The sequence below is a fragment of the Triplophysa dalaica genome, chromosome 1 (assembly GCF_015846415.1).
Source record: "Triplophysa dalaica isolate WHDGS20190420 chromosome 1, ASM1584641v1, whole genome shotgun sequence".
In the NCBI taxonomy this organism is placed as follows: domain Eukaryota; kingdom Metazoa; phylum Chordata; class Actinopteri; order Cypriniformes; family Nemacheilidae; genus Triplophysa; species Triplophysa dalaica.
In genome coordinates, this window is record NC_079542.1 from 11,044,209 (window position 1) to 11,060,320 (window position 16,112).

The 16,112-nt window shown below is 38.8% G+C and overlaps 1 protein-coding gene across 3 annotated transcripts in view; it reads right to left on the minus strand.

Moving 5' to 3' along the window:
• Positions 1-16,112, minus strand: part of lrrc4cb (leucine rich repeat containing 4C, genome duplicate b) — a 44,015-nt gene that overhangs the window by 24,059 nt on the left and 3,844 nt on the right. The window contains exon 1 of one of the 3 annotated variants that reach the window (XM_056747343.1): positions 8,556-8,624. The exons of 1 other annotated variant lie outside the window; for it this stretch is intronic. The gene's annotated coding sequence lies outside the window, so the exon portion shown is untranslated. Of the gene's footprint in view, positions 1-361; positions 1,382-8,555; positions 8,625-16,112 lie in introns of those variants that run through there. One more of the 3 variants, XM_056747326.1, reaches the window with a different exon arrangement.

Consider the following 16,112-nt stretch of genomic DNA (forward strand, 5'->3'; position numbering starts at 1 on the left):
AGCAATGCACATGTGAACAGAATATGAATGACCCAACGCCATATTCTAGCAAAAGTAATGGTAAGTAAAGGAACAGAAAGCCATAAGAGAGATGAACAAATGAAATATTTCACAATCTACCAGATCACTGTCAAAGAAATAGATAGATAGATAGATAGATAGATAGATAGATAGATAGATAGATAGATAGATAGATAGATAGATAGATAGATAGATAGATAGATAGTTAGATAGATAGATAGACATTACAATATATGAAAATTCAATAATTAAACAACGTGAACCTCGGAGTAAATATAAAGATTGCAACGCGTTTAAATAGATGAGCACAGAACGGTTACATTAGTCGTCGGGTTCTTACCTATTATTCAACGTGATGTGAGAAGCGATAGCGGTAAATGGGAGCATCACTGCAGACCTCGCAAAACCCCACTTCATGTAGAATCCATGCACGATTTAAGGAGATGTAAGTAAGGGCAGGCGCGCACTAAAGCGGTCTGTGAGCTTTGACAAAGCAAAGCAGGTGCAAAAAGGGGGGAGGGGGGCTAGAATAAAAAAATCTTATACAAAATGTGTAGGGGTAAAAAAGCAGTTGATCACCAACGTTGGTATGTTTGGCTGGAAACGTAACATAGCGTATTATCCATATCCAGGAAAGAAATGTCTGAACCACATGGGTTTCAGCAGCCTGTCTAGTCCAGTTCAATATTCCCTTTGGGTAACATCCAGCAGAGTTAGTACTAGAAGTGTAGCTATTGGCTCCCGATCTATCTCTAATCGAGATGAGCACTTAAAAACACGCCGTTTCTAAACGCGCACTGGCCCAATGCTCCTCGGATATCTTGCCTACAACCGCAGTCCATAGATTTAACATAACGTGCTGACTCCGCTGAACGCTGTTTAATGTGTTACAGCATCACCTCACAGCATCCTTCTGACTCCGTCCGCTCGTCTACATATTTGATCGTTTCTCTTGACCGATGTTCACTGCAGCACTCATCAAAGTTACACCGTTCTGAACACTCTTGTCTCTAAATCCAATAATTATGTTCCTGTCCGCGTTGTCAAGGCGGATTCTATCAGATTCTTTCGTTTACTCGGCGTAGAAACCTCACGCACATCAATCTCATCTTTCTACACGTCTTATCGTATTTTAAATCAGCGTTTACTGGCGCTGCAGATCTCTGCTACACAATTACAAATCGCAGTTGCGCTGGACAGCTCTATGTTTCGTCAGAAAATGTTGATGGAAAGTGAAACCCCAAGACAAGATGCACCGAATGCTTCTCTTAACGGCAGCTGAGGAGGGAATTCGTGCCGAAGCTCCTGAGGCGACTAACGGATGATTTCTCCGTATTTCAAACCCGACACTGTGTGCATTTCAAAGGCATCTGTTGCTGAATGATGCGCATTACGTTGTGTCTGCGCGTTGTTTGATTTTTTTTCTCAGATCGCATTTACCAAACACTCGAATTAACATGGCAATATCCTTATATAAAGTTAGATTATGAATGTTTTTTTTCCTGGCACAATTTGATGTGGGATTGCCACCTACCGGCATACATCCTCTCTCAATGTTCTTGTCAAATAGCACAAAAATAACGCCACATCTTCTGATAATATGAAAGCATTTGGACATTTCTAATTTTCTCCTTGTACAGACTTTTCGATATATTTTTACGTTAACATGTATCGTATAGCAGATCACCAAAACTGACTGGGTTAATATTTGATTTTCAGGTCAATTTTGCCACTACAAAAGGTATTTTCATCCTAACCATGCATATTAAAAGCATTTAAATAAAAATTAAAAGTACAATGAATGCCTAGTGCAGTCCACACTGTATATTAAACTTCTTCATGTTGTTAGAAAAATACTGTAGACTCACTCCTGTGAAAAAGGAAATACACCAAACATCTAGCTGGTCAACACTTAGCAACAATAAATGCAACCAAACACCCCATCACATCTAATCTAATATGAGCCTTGCACATTTCTGGCCCATAAATCTTTTCTGTACTGCACAGCCATTCCAATGTGGACTTTCTACTTTGTGTATCCCTGTCCTAATGCAGCACCCAATTTTAACTTCTGCTCACACAAAGATTGGACAGTCTTTCTAAAAAGATGTCTGGTGGTGCAGAGAATAATTCCTGATCCTTCAAAAAGCTGTCCAGTTTCCAAAACAGAAATATATCCCCATTGCAATACACTGCCCCGTAACGTTCTTTAAAAGTACAGTTCATCCAAAAATGAAAATTATGTCATGAATTGCTCACCCTCTACTTGCTCCAAACCTGTATACATTTCTGTGTTCGGTTGAACACAAAGAAAGATATTTGGAAGAGTGTTAGCAATTAACAGTTCTGAGGCATCATTGACTACCATAGTAGGAAAAAATTGAACGGTAGTCAAAAGTGCCCCAGAACTGTTTGCTTTTCTAAGTTCCTTAAAATATCTTATTTTGGCTAACAGAATGACACATTCATTTTTCTTACTATGGTAGTCAATGGTGCTTCAGAATTGTTGGTTGCTAACATTCTTATAAATATTTTTCTCTGTGTTCAACTGAACAAAGAAATGTATACAGATTTGGAACAACTAGAGGGTATCATGACAGAATTTTCGTTTTTGGGTGAATTGATGGTCTTACCGTGTAATACTGTATTCAACCTGTACTGGTTATAAAATAGCTGCATGCTCTAAAACGGTCTAATCTGTTTATTGAATATGATCCCACACTTATTCAAATGCTTCTTATGGAACATGAGACGGCAATGATATCCACATTCCTACTTTTACATTAAATGCATTTTCCCTCAACCTTCTAACTATTGTTGAGTTACGATAGAAACACTGCCTATGGTTCATGCTACAGGTGGTTGCAGTTCTAAAGGTTTTTCAAGTTTTTTTTTTTAAACTTCCTGGATATGATGCCGTTGGAGAACCTATCGAAATTAAGAGAAAAGTTTTACTGTAAACTCTTTTTTTGTAAACTGCACATCAACACATCAACAGGTTTCAGTACAGTCTGTCTGTGTCTTTCAAATAATATTTTCTTAAGGCCACTAAGGATGATAGGGGACTTTTCCCATTAAATAAATAAAACATTTCTTAGGTTCTTCATATTTACAATTAGCAGATGCTTTTATCCAAAGACAATAGTGGGAAAACCTACTCGGTTACTTACGTAACCTCGGTTCCCTGAGATAAGGGAACGAGTACTGCGTAGCAGGACGCAATGGGAGAAAACTCCTTTTTCTCCGATGACTGAAGCTTTTTCCAATAACGCATTGAAACTGCTCGGCCATTGGTTTGAGAAAAGTAAAACTGTAAACAAATGGCAGCGAAGCGAAGCTGCCTGGACCTATGGTGATGGAGCATCTAAACGGGGCAGAGTTATGGATATATAAGCATACACATCACCGCATTGTCCTCAGGTTACTTCTACTGAAGCGACGACCATGCAGCTTGTAAGCACGGCCAGGAATGCAGTACTCTTTCCCGTATCTCAGGGAAACAAGGTTACATAAGTAACCGAGTACGTCCCCTATCGATAGTTCACTCGTACTGCATAGCAGGACATTATGGGGAACCAATACAATCCTTCTGTGGTACAAGAGGAATAATAACTTAACACAACCCCAGAACAAGGTTCGGGGGCGAAGCATGAGCAGGGAAGCCCTGCCGTATGGACTGGCCCAAGCTAAGTGGTGGCCCTGTCCGGTAATCGTCCCAATGACAGTGTGCCTAATGCCGGCACGGTTGAAGCAACTGTAGGCCGGCAACCAAGTGTAAGTCCTTAAGCAGAGAGGAGCCGAGGCTGTAAGGCCAGGACATTCAGACCATAGAATCTGGTAAATGTGGACGGTGAAGCCCACGAGGCTGCCGCACAAATCTCTGCTGTAGATGCACTGCTAGACTAAGCACAGGACGAGGCGATATCTCTAGTAAAGTGGGCTCTAACTCCCGTGGGGCATTGAATGCCCAAGGAATTAAAAGCTAGTGAGATAGCCTCAACTATCCATTTAGAGAGTCTCTGGTTCTTGACCGGGGACCCCTTGGAGCGGTCACCAAAGCAAACAAAGAGCTGTTCCGAGCGCATGAAGTGCACTGACGGGGCAGAGCAGGTTTAGCTCCGGGTCCTGCTCGGAGGAGGTGAGCACAGTAAGCATCAATACCTGTTCCGTAAACGGGGGTAGAGAGCACCTTCGGTATATCTTAGTTTGAGGACCACTCTAGAGTCATCCGGCCCTAATTCAAGACAGGCAGAGCTCACAGAGAACGCCTGTAAATCGCCCATGCGTTTAACGGATGCCAGCACTAGCAGCAGAGCGTCAGGGGACGAAGATCCACAGACTGCAAAGGCTCAAAGGGTGGGAAGATCCCATACAGGGATAGATGAGGGGCGAGGAGGACAGAACCGCCTGGACCCCTTTAAGAAACGAACAACGAGGTTGAAACGGCAGGGAAAAGGCCGGCGCTGCTGGATAGCGAAGCCGCTGAGCAGGAGCTCAATTAAGCTTAAAGTGATACTTCACCCAAAAATTTAAGATCTGTCGATTTACTCACCTTCGAGTTATTCCAAATCTGTGTATAAATCTTTTTGTTCTGATGAACACATAGAAAGATATTTGGAAGAATGCTTATAACCAGATAGATTTTGCCCCCCAATGACACCCATAGTTTACTTTATAATTTATAGTCCCCTTGTTTTGCTTCTGTTGGACACAAAAGAAGACATTTTGAAGAATGTATGCTGTCTTCTGGGGAACTTTTGACTACCATTGTATTTTTTTGTATACAACTGAATTTGGAACAGCTCGAAGGTGAGTAAATGATGACAGAACTTTCATTTTTGGGTGAAGTATAACTTTAAGATATAAATTGCCAGTAGGGCAGATGGTTATGTATTTTGAACTGATAGCACTTTCATCTTCAAACCAGATTCGTTTTGCTCTTCTTACATTTTCTGAAGTTCTTGAGTGTATTTATGTATTGACATAATGAATAATTTAAATTCTAATAATGTCAACAGTGAATTTTCTATGTGGTGCATTGCAGTCCAGTAGACGTGAGTATGAACTGCTGCATGGATGGATGGGTTGTAAAGTCTGTCATGTTCTAGTGCATCCTTGTCTATGGGTTGTAGACTTGCTTGTTTGATAGTAACTCAGCAGCATTCGTGTCCCTTAAGCATTAATTCTTAAGTCCTTCAGTTACCTCCCGAAAATCTGCAGTACTGAGCCAGCTAGCATGGATTCAGCATGGATTCAGTAACCTGTCAGTTTTCTTGGAGAGACTTCAAGAAGTAGACAAGAGGAGAGACTTTCTAAAGCTAATAAAGTGGGATTTTCATTTTTAAAGCGGCCGTGCAACAATGTTTCATGCATTCTGACTTCTTTACAATGTTTAACGTGCGGTCTTCTCATGCTAAACATGGTCAACTTGTCAACAAAAAATTAGTTGGGCGTATTACGTAGTATTTCTGTCCTCAAGACACTCCCCCAACGATCGTACAGGTTTTGGAAAGTTTTTTTTCGAACACATTAAACTGTTTTATAACAACTTTTCTTAGTCCCTTATTTGACAATTCTCCTGGAAAAGGCAACACGGCCGCACGGGAGCCAGGAGAGCAGGAGCATGTTTCACTTTCACTTGTGAGCAGGAGAGAGAGCATAAGTTCCCGAAGTTCAGGTGTTTCTTTGTTCACTGCATTTGGGTGATGAATGATACATAAACGGTGGATATAACGCTGGATTTGGAAACTGATATATGGAGCCGTCCAGGCGCTTAAAGATGCCGGACATGCAGGGAGTGAAACCGATGTCTGTGTTTTGTTGACAATGGGTGCGCACGTGCTTTGGTACACCCTACCCCTCACCCCTGCACCCGCCTTATGTTTTTGGAAACAATCGTAAAGGTGTATCCATCTTTTATGTATTGAATGTATTGTGTATTGAATGAACACTTCCTTTACTTAACGAGTTAATTGAGTCAAAATGAGACTGAATGAAATGTTACATGTTGTTTATGGCCTAATATCCTCTTTGTGACAACAGTACATGTTTAATTAGGTAATATGAATGATTTGGTTTATTTGAATTTTAACTGGTTTAAAGTTAACTTTTGTTAGACTGTTTTGTTAATAAACTGTATTTAAAAGAGATTATTTTACAAAGATTATTATAGATTTAAATACATTTTTAATTAAGTATATATATATATATATATCGATCAGTATAGAAAAAAAACTATTGACTTTACATTTTTGCCACATCGCCCAGCCCTACTTCAGAAAGGCTAAAACGATTAGATATTAGGACAGATCTGGTCTTTTTTCAGACTTTTTTGTGTTTAAAAATATCTCTTTAACAGGATCTATTTATGATATTTTTAAAAAAAAAGATAAAAAAAAGATATTTAAAATTCTACAGGGCATCACTACCTTCATATGTGCTAAATTCTATTAGTACTGGCCATTACATTACATTAAAATTGATTCACTTGAAATCACTTAAAAATAGCATAATGGCAAATAGGTATAATATACAATATTCACATAAATACTATATAGGATACCACACACACACGCACGTGTCTATTCTCCTTTTAGTGTATAGTGACAGGCAAATGGCCAGAAAAGCAACAGCAGCCACATTCAGCATATTAGCACTGAGCAGCACAGTAAATCAAAAGAACCAAACAGTTCATCTATAATTCATTCACAAGCAAAGTACATCCCTCTCAAAAAGTTCAGGGTAAACTTGTGGGATGGAGGAGGAATGCAAATGGTGTGTTGTGGCTTTATCATAACGGCTAATATTTAGCATCTTATTAAAACCCTCAAAATAGAACCAGTATGGAATGTTAAGTGTGGGGCTTTTAGCTCTAAACATATCCTACTGGTATGGATCAAACACGCAGTGGACCCTAGAGGCTTTTTCTGTTCGTTTCATCATGCACTGCATAAATACACTTAGAAGTTAAAAAGACATTTTGACATTTGATATACTTCGGATATATCAAGAAATTGTCTTTATTTCCTGTTTGTTGGATTTGTTAATAAGAACAAATTAATTGCTATTTTTTTAATGCATTTTATTTGGGTTTTGTATGGGTTAGCTGTACTAGGAGGGAAACATATCATATTGCTCTGTACCTGTAAAATAGCCATGTGTGCACTTTATCAAAAATAATGCAATAGACAGTTCTCTCTCAGCGTAAACAGTATGAGGACAATATATTCTACCCTTCAGCTAAATGGTATTTAATACTTGAAAGTGCAAAGCACCTCATTGTTCTCTGCTATAGATAGAAGTTTGAAAGACCGTAAACACAATTATTAGATCCACAATTCCTCCACACAAGTTTGGCAACAATCTATAATTTTGAATAAAAACTTTTCACAGCAAAAAGTGAGTTTATCTCAACTGTGCAATAGTGTAAAGAAAAAATGAATATTGACATTACCGCAATATTCTGAGGCTTTAAATAACGAACTACCTATTTAAAATGATTCATTATTTGTAAACAGGTTCTCATTAGCATGCTAACAGATGGAAGGTTGCATCTTGGCAACATGTGGATTTGTCTAAACAAAACTTTGGAGGTATTACTGAAAATATACCCTGAAGGTGAGAGGTTTGTGGACAGTGCCAACTGCTCATAAAAATAATATATGTATTTTTTTAATAAATGGCCTAATTTCACGTTTCATGAGCAAAACTTGTGGGAGTGTGTATTACAATTATCCTAGCACACCTGCATGGCAATCTTCATATTTTTTAATGATATTTGGTCAATCTAATTGAAGATGAAGTTATAATAAATTTAAAGTTAAAAATTAATTATTAAATGCCATAATGCAAGTAAAAATTTGACATTAAGAGGCAAGTATAGAGTATTAAAACATAGCTTTATCTCCAGAGAATGTCATGAAATGAAAAATGAAAATTTTAAACCGTCCATCTTCCATTCTCAATATACAATTATTTCGGTTCGCTTTGAAAAGTAATGCACTACACAATCACTTTCCCATTTAAAACATTATCCAATCACTTCCAGAAAAAATGAGCTGTAAAACCGATGTTTCACTCATGGGAACATTTCTGTATTCTTCGTCTGATATGATTCCAGTGTATGAGTTCTTAGGTTTCTTATAATAATCAGGAAGTTTTCTCTGAATTATTGATGCTTACTGTAAGTGCTGGTCCTATACTGTACATTAAGTGCCTTCAAGTGGTTGAGCCGTTTAGCTTGACCATAAGCATCATTAGCATGTCATGCATTCCCTGTTAAATTAATAGTTTTTGTATTGTTTGTTTGTTTGTAAGTGTAGGCCTATTTAATATTTATAAAGGTTATTCTGAAAGCACACCTTAAAATCAAAACATTTACTATTTAATTTACAAAATATATAATTTTGCATTTAATTACTTTAGAAAGCATTACAATGTCTTCAAAGCTAAAGTCACAACAAATCCTGAAAAAATCCACTTGCTCTTCTGAAGTTATAAAAAAGACTGGCAAAATAAATCATTCAAATCTTTACCTCAGGGCATGGATCATTCTCCGGACTTTTCTCTCTTTCTTTCTCTGTCTCACCCATCCAGGTACAGTAGCCCATGAAACTTTCATCTGGGATGGTGCCTTTTATCAGTTGTATCCCCAGGCTATGAAGGCACACCAGATGGTGACTAAAATCAAAGCACACTTCCTCCAAAAAAGCAGTCCTCTGGAGTCACAGCCTTACAACTCAAGATAACAAGCACTGCTGCCACTAAGAATAACGCTGGTCCTAAAATATTCCCATTTGAGCATGTGAAGTGAAAATTCTGAGATGTGAAAGACAGAAAACAATGTACTCCTCAAACTTGTCTTGCCATGTGAACGGCAGCACTACTGAATGCCATATCTATAGTATGAGCATCGCTTTCTTCACAGATAAATGACATTGTGCTGCATTGCATTCTGCCCCAAATCCCCAACCCTCCCCTCCCCCTTGCTCTCTTCCTCTCCTGTTCTCTGCCTCTAACTCAAACAAGAACATGTGAGGACACCAGGGGACAGCCCAGACTACAAATCAGACAGTCCAGACTACAAATCAGACAGTCCAGACTACAAATCAGATTTAGCCCATATATCTCAAAAGACAACTAAGGCTTTCTAGCCAAGCCATTCCACATTATTTGATTGAAAAACTGTTTTACTGCATTTGCAAACAATATGTATTATATTTTATTGTTTTTGGATTATATAAAATAACATGGGTAATTTAGAACACGTTTAATTTATTTTTGTAGTACCGAGACCACATAAAGTAAGTGCTAATTATTCTGTCTTTGACATCTTTCTATGATAATTGCCTTTTTCAACTTCACACTTTTAGTTGTTGTTTAGACAAGGAGTTCAAGTGTAAGAGATTGCATTTATTTGATCTAACTTCTTTCCTGGAACATTTAATACATTAAAAGCCCCATTGTGACAATGCAGAGGTTAATAAGCAAAGGCTAGAAACACGGACACCTCATGCCTGAAACTTTTCTTACTGCTTCATGAATCTCTCTCTCTATCTCCCTCCCCTGCAACACCGAATATCTATGCACAACCAGCTACCACAAAAAATGTGTAAGTGGTCCATAAATGGATTAGGCCCTTAGATAAAACTCTGATCCACCACTGCGACTGATAGCTCAGTATTTGAACTCGCCGGCCTTTCTTTTGGCCTCTTTTGAAATAATAAGAATCCTATTTGATATACTCATCCATCACAGGATGGAGTGTCTGGAGGAGAGACTCCCTGGCTATGCTCTACAGCTAGATGATGAATGTTCTCCTACTTGGCCTCTTCAAAGTCCAGAGACTCAGTCAGGTCCTCCCACAGCCACCGTGCCTAAATCAAGACGCAGGCACCTATTCTTTCTCCATTTCCCCTCTGTCTGGACAGGGAAGGACAGACTGGTGACGGAAGACACTTTCATCAGTTTGATCGGACCTGATGGTGACACAGTTCAAGATTAATGGCATCGACATAAACTGACAGCGCATTTCAAATCCTGCCGCAGGTTGCAAAACTGTAAAATCTGTGAGATTCCAACAATGTGCAGACATCAATCTTTTCAAGTTTTGCATATCAAATTTCAAAACAATTGATATATTTAAGAGCTTGAGATTTGCCTATGGGTTGTTCTTTAAGTTCCGGTAAGACAAATATATTTTTTAGAAGTTCTGATACTTGTAAAAAAATCTTATTAAATAACTATAAATATTGTAACTGTAAAATACAATATACATTTTTACCATTTAGGTTCTAAAAATGGTGTGAACCCCCGCAACCACAGATGTTTAATCTTCTACATGAATCATGATCAAATTTATTCTAAAAGCACAGTGCAAAATGATTTACTGCAGCCTTTATTAGAACAGGAAACTGCAAATATGAATGCAATTCATATGCGCTTGCAGAATTCACCAAATGCAAGCTGTTGAACGAGCAGCACAAAGCAATCGAAAGAAAAGATTGTAAAATGTCCAAGGTTATGACACATTCATAGACCCATTTAGCCATTCAATCTCTGCCTGCTATTCAGCACACAACATAAATGCTTTGACCTATTCCAGTGTCTTTAAGCAGTGTATAGTGTCAGTACAGCGTGTACAGTACAGTGCTCAATAGCTGATTGTATTTCATGCACTCCTATGGCATTATGTGCGATGGCTTTTAGTTTTTAAAATGAGCTGCCGGATGATGCCTTAATTTTCTCCATCTCTTCCCCATAGAGGTAATACATCATTTCTGCATTAGATCAGATTTAGGAAAGGAGTCACAGACATTTATGATAACAAATGATCGATTCATAGGTGCTAACCACTTTTACTATATCTACAAACAAAGAAAATTGTTAGGGACTATCCACACACATTTCATTCATGATCTGTTTTGCTACGGTGTAATAAACCAGTGGAAAATGAGCATATCCACGAGGTCTAACGTCTGTTAGGGAATCCAATCTGGGGATTAATCTCTGTGGCTTTCTCCACCTTTGGGACTTTCAATCAGTCATCACTTAAATCACATGCAGCACTTCCTCACTTGGGTTTCCTCAGTTCTATTACAAGGTCTCTGGGTGCTGCCTGCTGCCCAGAGCCAGAAATTTTCCTCACAAAATAGCAAAAACACCTTCCGAAGCTAATTGACAACCACATTGTGCTCAGCGGGTGGGAACAGACCCCAGGCTGAATGGGGGGTGAATGGAAAAGATGGTTTCACATCAAGCTATCCATCGCACTAGGCGTCTCTGAATTGATATCACCGTCTGTTCTCAAGATGCGGTTCGGATGTTTGCAATCACTGTGTCTTTGAGATCAAATTTTATATTTGCAGAGTGTCACCGTGCAGTCGGGAGAAAGGGTAAAATTGCTTCAAAGCAATGAATAAAATTTGGTAATGTAAACCTGACTAGTGTTTTCCAAAGATTTGTGAGGATTCAGAGCATGTGTGCCTTGTTTCGGAGGCATACAATGGCGTCTACAGAGCAGGTTGCGTGCAATAAATGCTAACGTCTGTGACAGCGGTGGAATTAGATTCAGCTTTCAGATGCTGCCTGCTTTTGAAACAAAAGCATAGAGAAGTCACTGATAAGATCTGACTATTAAATCATGCTGTCAACTGTTATATCACCACAATTATAATGTTTGGGGGTCTGACTGAAGCTGACAGCTGTAGACTAGCTCTATAAATCTATTTAGTGCCATGTTAACTGTGAACCATAACTATCTGTCATTGAATCTCTCTCCTACCATTTGCCTAAGGTATAAAAGACACCTGCAAGATACATCCAACATAGCACGAAATGAGCAAGCGGCAGAGTGTGAACTCACCACACAGATCTTCATGTCACAGGTAAAGCTCTGGTCCCCTGATTCATGTGCTGAAAGTAAAGACGCAAAAGTATTTATCATTTCTTTCCCTTCTTGATAAATGTCTGTATGACAGACTGCGAGAGACGAGAGCCATGACTGATAGTGAGTATAAACCTGAGAGGCAGAATGTGTCAGCATAACATTTGTGTGCATCATTACAATTATAGTCTATACATAACATCCCCCGTAGATTTTTACCAACCGATTGTGTAAAGTATGGTTACAGGCAGTCTAAAGGTAATATAATATTTGGTAATATCATAATGTTTATGAAATATTGTTTATGCTAAAATATAAAAAGTAAATGGAATCTAAATACAAATTACAGTGGCCTGTTCCAGCATTTTTAAAGGGGTGGTTCAACAGTGTTTAATGCATACTGAACTATTTACAATTTTAAATGTGCTGGCTTCTCTTGCTTTACATGATCAAATTGACAAACAACTAGTTGGATATATGACGTAAAATTTCTGTGCTCGATACACTCCCCCGAGGTTCGTATAAGTTTCGGGAATTTTTATTTGAATATGAAATTCCGTTACGTAACAACTTTCCTAGTCCCTAGTCAGTTTCCCGGAAAAGCACGCCCACATGTCAACCAACGAGATTGAGAGAAAGAGCACATGCACATGTCACCCAGCTAGAGAAAGAGCACTCCCATCAGCTGTGTTCGTTTGTTCACTGCATTTCGGTGAGAAATGTTTGGCTGTGTAATGTTGGATATAATGCTGGATTTGCAGATCGTTTGAAACTGATGAAAGATGCTAGTGCTTTAGTTCCGCCCCCCTGCATGCCTCCAGGGCTCACCAGTCTTTGGAAATATTCATTCAGCTGTATCTGTCTTTTATAAATATGATCAAACGAAATACTCTCCGAAGATACAAGGAATGCAATACTACTCTATAGGTACCAAAGCTTAATATGAGATTGGCAGAAACTGCGTGTCTTACATCCCCTTTAAGCATTAACAGAACTGAGATGTCATCAGGTTTGTGCTTCTTTACCAAAGGAGATACAGGTTTAAGAAATAGACTCTGTAGAGCAGTTTATTGGTGTAGGATTACTACAGAAACAACTTGGCGAATTCCACACAAGGGGACCAGTATATAGATAGAAATAGCTCATGCTAAGGTCATAAAAACATAATGCTTCATTATATAAGGTCTTTATACACCTCTGAAGACATAGTTACTTATCTTATGTCATATTGCATTTCTGTCAATAGATCCTCTAAAATATGTAAAACGTTTAATACCATAATCAGTTCTAGTACAATAATACCCATTAAGATTTATTTGTGTGGCGTTTAAATGTGGGAAGTAAGCTAGCAAAAGCCAAGCCTCTAGGTCTGTGAGGCTCTAGGGTTCTTGGAATGGCATTTATTAGAAAAGCATATGGCCATCATATGGCGCAGGCAGAAGATAACTGCACGGTTTAGCCTGAACACAACTAAACCAGGTCAAATCACAGGCATTCAAACCACAGACCCATTGCTCAGCAGTCACCTCTATTTACGCAGCTGCTCTGAAACCCCACGGAAAAGTGCAAAGCCAAAATCGTGTTTTAGCTTTTATTATTTTGTAGTAAAGCTTGATAAGACATTATTTTTTTTGAGGCAATCTTAATGAACTCAGTAGAGGCTCTATTTGTTTAACTTTCTTATCACAGAGAAAAAAACTGGAACATATTCAAGAAGGCTTTCACCTGTATTTCAGCATACATCTCTCTCAATTCAATTCAAGTTTATTTATATAGCGCTTTTCACAATGTGTATTGTTTCAAAGCAGCTTTACAGGGGCAAACAGGAAAAACAGAAAAGTTAAAACACAGCACAGTGCATGGTATTTATACAACGAGTAAGTTCATTCTAATAAATAACATCTAATTTCTAAATAAATAAATAAATGAATGAATGAATGCAGTCTCCCGGTGAGCAGGCCAACACTGCCCTGCTGTGGCGAGGAACCCAAACTCCAATGATTGATTAATGGAGAAAAAAACCTCGGGAGAAACCAGGCTCAACCGGGAGGGCCAGATCCCCTCTGACGTGTCATAGCTGCACTCAGACTGGTGACATGTGATTTTAGTTTAGCATTTAATACCAAATATTGTAACTTCAGCATTAATAAGACAAATAGTCCGTCTTTGCTCTTGGTTGGGGATGTAGTGGTCTGAGCTGGGATGGTCCGATGGTCATATTTCTCTTGGCAGCTGGTGGAATTGCCTTAGATGGAGCTGGGATAGTCAGTCAGTCTGCAGCTGTATCTGGTGTAATCTCAAATTGGGGATGGGCATCTGTCGGTCGTCTGGACATGGTGGAACTTCTTCCTACCTCGGGATGGGCATGGGGATGGGCATCTGTCGGTCGTCTGGACATGGTGGAACTTCTTCCTACCTCGGGATGGGCATCCCGAGGCAGAGGCGGAAAGAGAATAAAGAGAATAATTAGCGTAGCTGCTGTTCATTAACTATGCATTAAGTGAAAGCTTGGCTGAAAAGATGTGTCTTTAATCTAGATTTAAATTGGGAGAGTGTGTCTGACCCTCGAATAGTATCAGGAAGGCTATTCCAGAGTTTAGGTGCTACGTATGAGAAAGCTCGTCCAGCTTTGGTGGATTTTGTTATTCTAGGTATTGTCAAAAGTCCTAAGTTTTGAGATCTCAGCGAGCGTGATGGGTTGTAACGTGATAAAAGCTCGGTTAAGTAAGTAGGTGCTAAACCGTTCAGGGCTTTGTAAGTAATTAAAATAATTTTAAAATCAATACGATACTTAATGGGTAGCCAGTGAAGCGATGATAAAACTGGGGTTATGTGATCGTATTTTCTTGACCTAGTAAGAACTCTGGCAGCTGCATTCTGAACTAACTGTAGTTTGTTTATCGATGATACAGGACAACCACTAAGTAGAGCATTACAATAGTCAAGCCGTGAGGTCACAAATGCATGAATAAGCTTTTCTGCGTCTGCAACACATAAACTATTTCGTAATTTGGCAACATTTCTAAGGTGGAAGAAGGCTGTTTTTGTGATATTTGAGATGTGATTTTTAAATGACAGGTTGCCGTCTAATATAACGCCTAGGTCTTTAACTGTATTTGTTGGAGTAACAGTGCAGCTTTCAATTTGCAGGCTGTAATCGGAGATATTCGGTTTACTTAATTTTGGTGCTATAAGTAATATTTCTGTTTTGCTAGAGTTTAAAAGGAGGAAATTACTAGTCATCCAATGTTTTATGTCCTCGATGCACTCTGCCAGTTTGGATAGCTTAAAGGAATCATCTGGTCTTGATGAGATATATAGCTGAGTATCATCTGCATAACAGTGGAAGCTAATTCCATGTTTTCTAATAATGTTGCCGAGGGGCAGCATGTATATGGAGAAAAGCAAGGGTCCTAAAACCGATCCCTGAGGTAATCCATAATTGACTTGCGTAAGATTTGACGATTTCCCATTTAAATGGACGTATTGATATCGGTCTGTTAAGTAAGATCTGAACCATTGCAGTGCCTGTCCCTGAATACCGATATAATGGTGTAAACGATCTAGTAGTATTTTATGGTCTACAGTATCGAAAGCAGCACTAAGGTCAAGCAGGACTAAGAGTGAGATGTTTCCTTTATCTGAAGCAATAAGAAGGTCATTTGTAATTCTAACGAGCGCAGTTTCAGTGCTGTGATGCGGTCTAAAGCCAGATTGAAACTTTTCGTGCATGTCATTATTTTGTAGGAAGGTACACAGTTGAGTTGACACTACTTTTTCTAGTATTTTAGACAAGTATGGGAGATTTGAAATCGGTCTATAGCTTCCAAGTTCATTTGGGTCTAAATTTGGTTTTTTGATAAGAGGCTTAATTACAGCCAGTTTAAAGGGTCCTGGGACATGTCCTAGATAAATAGACGAGTTGATTATGTTACAAATGGGCTCAATTACAGAAGGCAGTAGCTCTTTTAATAAAGTAGTCGGAATGGGGTCTAATAAGCATGTCGTCGGTTTGGATGTTGCAATAATTTTAATTAAATCTTCCTGATTTATAGTAGAAAAACACTCTAGCTTTTCTTTTTGGGTGACGGTTGAAACTAATTCTTCCGACAAACTTGGAGGTTTGGTTTTAGCTATGTTGTCTCGTATTATTTCGATTTTCTCGGTAAAAAATTTCATGAATTCATTGCTACCAAGGTGCGGCGGA